Raw genomic sequence first — 9,615 nt, forward strand, 5'->3', positions numbered from 1 at the left:
GCAAAAGCAAAAGACCACTCCAGGCTTTTATAATATAAATATGAGTAAATGTGAAGCTGTGAGTGACGCTGAGTAATTAATTTCACTTCAGCCGACCATGTCTAAATTAATTTAATGGATGAGCTGCTTAAAAAATGGAATGGAATGGGAAGACATGATGACTTTCATAGTCTTATTTAATCTATGTTTTCACTTTTATCACTTTAAAAACCATATACCTCAGTACCAGAGCGTTACATTACTCTCACATGACCCTTTTGGATGCCTTCACAGCCACCTTTTCTAATTGACTCCCACTGAGATTGAACATCAGAGTGTTATGAAAGACACTCAGGCTGTATGGCAATGCAGTAATTGTTCACTTAGTCAAAGGAATAAAGTCATTTGGATTTTTTTTATTATTTTTTTAAATTTGGAATTGGTTTCATGGCTTAGATTTATACAACCGCATGTTCTTGTTAAATTTCTATTCTATTCTATTCTATTCTATTCTATTCTATTCTATTCTAGACTTCTGACCTTATAGGCACAGGAGAAAATTTACTTTTTTGTTCCTTCTGTAAAGAGCAGCACCTTAAGGGTTTGAGCTGTGAAAAGGGTACAAAGTTTCCCCTCCATGTTTCATTTTGTTTCATACTGTCCTCATGTTGTGCAATGCTACCCTCCGCCTCACCTTGCAACAACTATAAAGGACACAGTGTAAAGAGACTTTAGTGAGTAAATGAAACTGTAAACACATCCACCTATACCTATTGTGGAAATCTTAAAATACTGATCATTGTAACTGAGACTTGGCTTCTTTTCATACTCTGTCATGTCTTGTCAAAAGTATAGTTTAAATAGGCAACCTGTAATTAGCATAACAATAGACGTAGCAGTCTCCTTTTTCATTGCTCAGAACAACACAATGGTAATCAAACTCCCCCTATCAGTGGGTATATTTATAAATCAGCTCTAATTAACAGATTGCATGATTTGCATGCAGTGGTTAGCATCATTTCCAGACTGGCTATTAAGAACTGGTGGTTAGTATAATTAACATGTGAAAAATAAGAATTGGTTGCAGTTTGGATGTTATCCTTATAGTCCTTACAATGCACTCCTCTTTCCCAGCAATAAAAAAAGATAATCTTACAAGCATTTTCAAGACTTTTGTGTTTTATAAATTCTTACTTACTATCTTTTACTGCTAAAAGCCTAAAGGTGAATTATATTTATAATACAGAGGTACAAGTCTGACAGTTACCTTGTAGGTGCCTCAGGCATATGAATAATTTGTACCACACTGATGTCTTTAATTATATACTACAAAATAATTGTTTTTACATCCTGTTATATAGTGTGATGTTGGGAGAGTTTGTCTTGCTGTGGAATAGAAGAATATTGTTGTGCAGTCATTCATAGCCAAAGTAATCGTGTTTCTATCCATTCACTTTGTCAGAGATAATGGAAATTGTGGTGAGAAGATTTACAGTGGAAATTGCTTTGTTTGATGTGTTACTGAATAGAATATTATTGAGCATTTCATGAACTTGTTTTACGTTGTCTTCACTCTCAACAGTCTCCATCAGCTTTAGACAAGCAGTCCAAGCTGATGAAATAACAGTCTTTGCATGGTAACGTCATACCAACTGTGGTGTCAAGTTGTTATGTAAGCCCTTATACACAGGTATACATCTGGCTTAAGTGTGGAATTTTCTTTACAGCTACAGTTTTCTCTATCATTACCATGTGACCGAATTACATGCCAATTTGTTTTGCGTATATCAAACAGGTACTGATGTGACTACCATGCTTCTCTTTGTCCCTTAACCATGGCTTTTTTTTTCTACCCCTTATTTACCTTTCCAAACTTACACCAGTTATCATATACTGTAGGTGGTTATCTTTTTGGCATGACGAATGCACATACACATGGTCAAAGACTGACTGAGGTGAATTTTGTGCAGCATATCATTAATGGCACAAGATAATTCAATAGAATGACCACATTTTAATTTGAAAAAAGGAAATTAATACCTGATCATTTGATAATGCACACATTGTTTTCAACACCTTCATTACTGCATGAAAATAAAATACTTTTTGCCCATTGGCTATGAATTTTTTTTCAGTGGACATAGCAGTCTAAATTACACATAAATAACAGTGTTTTTTTTTCGTCTTTAAGAGTGATGGAGAGAGACCCTGTCACCTTGACAATGAAACATTAAAAGCAGAACAGGACAAATTGATTTAATTCATGATTCAAAGAGTTTTGTGACCCTATGCACTGGACATTATTGTCAAACCTTAGCTTCAGTCTAGCCATCTCTTCCCTCTGTTTTTCTTTGTCAGTTACTTCTTCCCACTGGGTGCTATCTTAGTTCATATTTCATTGAAAATTCTGTTGACAAAGTCATCTTACAATAAAGAAAAAAAAAAACTTGCCCAATGCCAACTAGTGCCCAATTGTCCACATTGTTGCCATTGGGGAACAAGATCAGTAGACTTGATTCAGCAATCTGAGGTTAATGTTCCTCCTATATGACACTATAATTTCACCTCAGAGTTAAGCTTTTGTTTGCGCTCCTCCAGATGGGTCCAAGTGAAAGCTGTGTGTCTGCATTCACAATCTGCTGATGGACTTTGTTTAGAGTTGTGTCTGTGCATTTATGAGGCCTTATTTTCCAATCTTCACCTCACACTCTGGGGAGAGCTGGCTATGCAATGATCACTGGCTGTTATTTACAAGAGAAGTATTTCAGTGGTACCCAAGATTGCTCCTGGATTTTTAGTGATGCCTAATCTATCTAGGCAACTGGTCGAAGAGTTTAGAGCATCTGGCACTTTATAAGTCATGTATGGCTTGGGGATCTGCTTTTACACAGTTTATAGGCATTGAGATAAAATGTTATCTGATATTCTATGTGTATACGCATTACACTGCATTACACTATGCATGGATCATATTGTACAAAAGTGCTTAAATCTTTTTTTACAATACATAATTTCTTCACCCTTGTACCATACAAGTGATCTATAGATTTGTATCTCATGATTTTGTGATTTTTCACGTACTGTACATTCAGTCAGTGAGCCTAACCTAACCATAGGTTAAACCCACTAAAAATAAACTTTCTTAGACTTAAGCTCACTTAGAATAAACTAACAAGTTGTCGATAGTCTTTCATTGTTTACTTTGTTAAAATATGCAAATTTGCAGGCAATTTAGAGATCAGTCATTCATTGAGCTGAGAGCCCCTGAACTCCTCTTGCACTAATTGTAGTGTTCTCCTCTAATTCTTCGTAAACATTAGTTTCACACACTATTAAGTACTATATCAATCAGGTGAGATCAGTTGATTGCATATAATAATGACAGAAAGACAGAAAGACTTTGGGGACTGGACCCCGGAGACGTGATGCATTTTCATTAAGCATTGGAGTCTAGCCACTGGTAAAATCAACAAGCAGATGGAAGACAAAACCTTTTAGTTGAATCATCAGGATCATCCTGTAGATATAGGTGATGATGGGGAGGTGATGGGTTTCTCAACTGTAGGTCAGACAATCACATTGACAGAAACCCTGTGGTATTTAAAGAACAACATCTGTCCTTTAAATATCGCTGCATACAAGTGGAAGTTGTATGAGTGATAGTTAAGCTGTGTGCATTCAGACAATACACTCATCAGATGCATTGTGCAAGGTGAATAAAAGAATAGATTTCCTTTGATCTTCAATATGCACATTTTAAGTGGCTAATTCATGTTGGCAAACTGCCGCTCTGTGATTTCATATTCAAGGTACAAAATTTTGATTGAGATGAAGCTGTACTTCTCACTTAGCCAAAACTTTGCCTTCTTTTTTAGTTATTTGAAGCATTTGAGGCAATCATGTGAAGCAGCCCCAATAAAGTACCCTCATTATTCATTCATTATGCCCTGACTCAGGGCAAGAAACTAACACACTGTGCCCCCAAGATGGATATTTGTGCCATGCAAACAGCTTTATATACCATAATTTCTTTTGAGGTGGTATGTGCATTTCTACTGTGAATTAAATATTTGGTAGCGATGCGCACCACAATACATAAAAATGAAAGTGTATGTGTAAACGTATAATGTGAGCATATGGTAAAGGTAAATTAATCAGCAGTGTAAAACTAGAATGGGAAATAATAAGATGCTCAGATTGATCAGATGAATCATGCTACAAGTTTATTAGCATTTTTGCTAATTTTGTAATTAGTGTGCATAATGCCCTCATAAATGTCCTTGGTAAGAGGCTTGAGTTAATTCATAGCATTTTATGCAATGTGATAATGAAGTAGTCAGATCACACCTCTGCATTGAATGTCATTCTTGCAATATGTGTGATCTACTTGGAGATGTAAATACTAAGCAGCAACCAAGTAAGAAAAGCAAAGACTGCTTTCATTTAACTGTTTTCCAAGGGCCACGTGCGTCTTATCACATACCTTTCAGCTGTTTAGCCTTCATCAGAAAATGTTAATACAAAGTATACTGAATGCAGCATGAAAGGTTCTGGTGAGTGTCAAGTGTATACAGAGAGTGTACAGAAATTCATTCTTTCAGTTGATTCATTTTAGATTGGCAAAAAGAAAATTTCACTACTTCTCTCACTGTACCTCTTTTCTTCTTCCGATTTGAACCTGCTCAACTGTAGCTAATCATATAATTAAGAAAATGAAGTTGGCTAAATAAACATAATATGGAGCCTCTGCAAAAACAAGTTAAAACTTCAAGTTTTTATTCCTGTACAGTCTAGAATCAACTTGGCGGACAAGAATATCGATACTGGTAAATTCTGTAAAATACCTAATTACATTCAGTGCCTACATTTTTAAAATTCTGTCTTTCTAATATCTGCATATAGACACACAAAAATAGTTAGGAAGTGATTTAACTGTAAGATGTCACATTCTGAGTTCAAATATCTGAAGTCAGACACATACTAACTGACTGGCAAGGACTGGAGTCCAAGATGTTCTACACTGAAAGGTTTATCAAATCCTGACCAAGGAGAATGGAGGATTTATCAGTACTCTTGTCATAAAATTATGCCACCTTAGTTCTGAAGTAGCTGTCCTCTCTGGCTGGTCTATATGCCACTCAGCATAGTGACACAACTACTCTATGTTCCTAATTGGTCATTAGTCTACAAACAAGAAAAAATGTTTACCCTTAGTGTTCTGAGATTATTATCTGACTCTGTAGAGGCTTCTACGTCGTTTACCCATCTGATGTGTCTAGGGATTCATACAGTCATATCCTCTGACCTCAGTAAACATAGTAATGATCAGAATGACGCCTGCTTGCCTAAACACAAGCATACAGCTGCTTTTCAGATCTCAAGACATATGTGTAAACCCCATATGTGGCATGCTTTACCATCCTACATGAACATAGGCATAATTCTAGCTTCAGAATCAGAAGTACTTTATTAATCCCCGCAGGGAAATAGTTTTAGTGCTTTAGTGAAGTGCTGAGCTGTCACACACACACATGTTCACTCTGTCAGGCACATATGCTCACATAGCTAGCCTTAGCTAACAACTGTACAGGCAAACATGCACTCGATTTCTCTCTGGTATATATGTTTTTGTATACTTGTACATTATATACAGTGGTGCCCAAAATGATTAGAACACTTGGCATACTTAAGAGGATTCAGTTGTTTTTGTTGAATTGGTCATAAAATTAATGAAATATCTACAATGTCATCATTATGCTCTGTAAACCACAAAATAGAGCCATCATAAGGAGATTTAGGTAATTTTACTTGAGGCCTGTGTCTTGAGATGCAGTCCAAGCCACCAATTCACATCAGAACCAAAAGGGGAGAGGTAGAAAAAAGAAACATAGTCTAAGTCTTAAGGACTGAAGACAGACCTCATGAGAAAGGCGTGACGAGATCAACACCACCATGACTAATAGTGCAATAGTGTCTTGAAGAACTGTGTGTTGGAAACTGGGTGAAGAAGGACTTGACAGAATAGCAGCAAAGAAACTATTACTGAAAGAGAAACAGAGTGAAACATTGGGGAAATTTGCAAAAGAACACAAGAAATAGACAAAGGAAGATTGGTATAACGTTTTGTGGACTGATGAGTCCAAGTTTAATTAGTTTGGCAACAAGTGTGTATGTTTGACGGAAGGAGGGGAGAGATATAAAAATGACTGTCTCTTGGCAACAGTTAAACACGAAGGGGGTAGTATTATGGTGTGGGTTGCCATTTCAGCCTTGGAAACAGGTGACTTAGTGAAAACTGAAGGCATCATGGATAAGAAATTATAAGAAATATTGTGTCTCACAATATTCTGGTGAGAGAATACCATCTGGGAGTTATCTTATTAGGACAATGACCATAAACATTCTTCTAAATATTGCTGGAATTACCGGTGACAGAAGGAATCTGCTGAAACACTGAAAATGATGGACTGGCTCCCTCAAAGTCCAGACCTCAACCTCATACAGCAAATTTGGAGCGAGTTGGAAAATGAACTGGATAGATCTATTGTACATTCAAAGGAAAGCCTTTGGCTTGAGTTGCAGAAAGCATGGGATAACATTAGTGTTGAAGTTCTCAGGAAATATACTGACACAATGCCAGAGAGATTTGCTGCTTTCATTGCTGCAAAAGGTGCACATAATCAATATGAATAATACATATATATATATATATAAATAAAAAGTAGAGAATAAGTGCTTTAACTAAACTTGTATTGCAAAATAAGATCACAATTTCCAAAAGCAAAGTTAAATAATTATAATATATATGATACCAAATGATATTTTTCTAACAGTACCATCACATATATATAATATGCTATTTACATAGCATTAACATACTAATTATCACAAAAAACCAAAATGTAAACTCTGTATGTTCACAGTAAGAAACCATAACTAATGTGCTTAAAATAAACAAATTGGTCACAGTCACACACATAGCACACCATAACTCAAGTAAAAGCTAGACAAATTGTTACATCAGAGCTTATTCATCAATACTTGGTGGTGACTACAGTGCTGATTAGCCCCGGAGCTAGCGCTCCGAATTAGCATTGAGCTAGTGGGTTAGCTCACGACTTACCGTTTAGCTTGTAGCATTAGCGTTTTAGCATTTAGCATTAGCACAGCAGGACGACTTCTCACGCTGCGATTCTTCACCCGGGCGAATCCTCCAACTGCACTCCTGCAGGTCGTGGTCGTCCGGGGGAGATTCCTCCGTTGGTTTTTTCCGAGTTTTTAATCACTTTTTTCCAGTTTATCCACTTTTCTGTTTTTCCGTCCTGACATTAAGACCGGTGTCCAGAACATGCTTCCTCTTGCTCCTTCTAGAGGCTTTAGCGAAAAGTGAACCAGCGTGCAGGTGGGAGTACAGGACTGCGTCTGCGCCTCTGACTGTATGACAGACCGGGACCACAACTCATCCCTTTCAAATTAAAGTTCCCCTAGTTTTTTCCACATGAATAACCACAAATACTCTTTTCTGAAATTTGAAGTCTTTTAACTCACATATTCGCTTTTTTTTTTTTAGATATGAAATTAATACATTTTTAACACATTTTTAGCTTAATTATCTGTCTGTCGTTTTTAATGCACAATGAAAATATACCTTTTTAATGCACATGTTTTTTTATCGTGGGTTACACCAGCATGTTAGCATTAGCATGTTAGCATTTGCATGTTAACGCTGATGCACTAGCAGCTGTGCTGTAAGTAGGTTAGTAAGCTTTCCTCCCCAGGGCCCAAGGAGAGAGCACCCTGGTTTTTACCCCTAGTGTGTCTCCCACCCCAGTCCTAGGCGCTCACAGGTCCAAGCTAGTGAGTGGGCTGGTGCAAGGCTGAAGCGAAAGTCACCTGCAGGTCTGCGGGTTAATGTCAATGTGTCATGACAAAGAACACTTCTCAGCTATGTGGTTTTGCTTATGTCAAGTTGTCATACAAAGATATTTACTGACTAAGTGCTCTTGGTTAATGTCAAGTTGTCATGACAAAGACATGGTCAGCCTATGTCATCTTGGTAATGTCAAGTTGTCATAACAAAGACACCCAAACAATGTCAAGTTGACAGTAAAAGATGACATAAGAAACCGCATGACACTTAATGACAGCATCATTGACATTCATTAATGTTCATGACAAGTGTCATGTCATAGTTATGACAATGTCATTCAGTCTTATGAACACCCCTTCAAATAAAGTGTTACCAAAAATGTTTACCCTTAGTGTTCTGAGATAGTTATCTGACTCTGTAGAGGCTTCTACGTCGTTTACCCATCTGATGTGTCTAGGGATTCATACAGTCATATCCTCTGACCTCAGTAAACATAGTAATGATCAGAATGACGCCTGCTTGCCTAAACACAAGCATACAGCTGCTTTTCAGATCCAAGACATATGTGTAAACCCCATTTGTGGCATGCTTTACCATCCTACATGAACATAGCATAATTCTAGCTTCAGAATCAGAAGTACTTTTATATCCCCGCAGGGAAATAGTTTTAGTGCTTTAGTGAAGTGCTGAGCTTCAACACACACATGTTACTCTGTCAGGCACATATGCTCACATAGCTAGCCTTAGCTAACAACTATACAGGCAAACATGCACTCGATTTCTCTCTGGTATATATGTTTTTGTATACTTGTACATATATACAGTGGTGCCCAAATGATTAGAACACTTGGCATACTTAAGAGGATTCAGTTGTTTTTGTTGAATTGGTCAATAAATTAATGAAATTCCATCATCATAGCTCTGTAAACCACAAAATAGAGCCATCATAAGGAGATTAGGTAATTTTACTTGAGGCCTGTGTCTTGAGATGCAGTCCAAGCCACCAATTCACATCAGAACCAAAGGGAGAGGTAAGAAAAAGAAACATTCAGACAGACAAGTGAAGCACCAAAATTCTAAGTCTTAGGACTGAAGACAGACCTCATGAGAAAGGCGAACGAGATCAACACCACATGACTAATGGCAAAGTGTCTTGAAGAACTGTGTGTTGGAAACTGGGTGAAGAAGGACTTGACAGAATAGCAGCAAAGAAACTATTACTGAAAGAGAAACAGAGTGAAACATTGGGGAAATTTGCAAAAGAACACAAGAAATAGACAAAGGAAGATTGGTATAACGTTTGTGTGGACTGATGAGTCCAAGTTTAATTAGTTTGGCAACAAGTGTGTATGTTTGACGGAAGGAGGGGAGAGATATAAAAATGACTGTCTCTTGGCAACAGTTAAACACGAAGGGGTAGTATTATGGTGTGGGTTGCCATTTCAGCCTTGGAACAGGTGACTAGTGAAAACTGAAGGCATCATGGATAAGAAATTATAAGAAATATTGTGTCTCACAATATTCTGGTGAGAGAACCATCTGGGAGTTATCTTTATTAGGACAAGGACCATAAACATTCTTCTAAATTGCTGGAATTACCGGTGACAGAAGGAATCTGCTGAAACACTGAAAATGATGGACTGGCTCCCTCAAAGTCCAGACCTCAACCTCATACAGCAAATTTGGAGCGAGTTGAAAATGAACTGGATTATCTATGTACATTCAAAGGAAAGCCTTTGGCTTGAGTTGCAGAAGGCATGGGATAG

This window comes from Larimichthys crocea, chromosome XVII, assembly GCF_000972845.2.
Source record: "Larimichthys crocea isolate SSNF chromosome XVII, L_crocea_2.0, whole genome shotgun sequence".
Classification (NCBI taxonomy): domain Eukaryota; kingdom Metazoa; phylum Chordata; class Actinopteri; family Sciaenidae; genus Larimichthys; species Larimichthys crocea.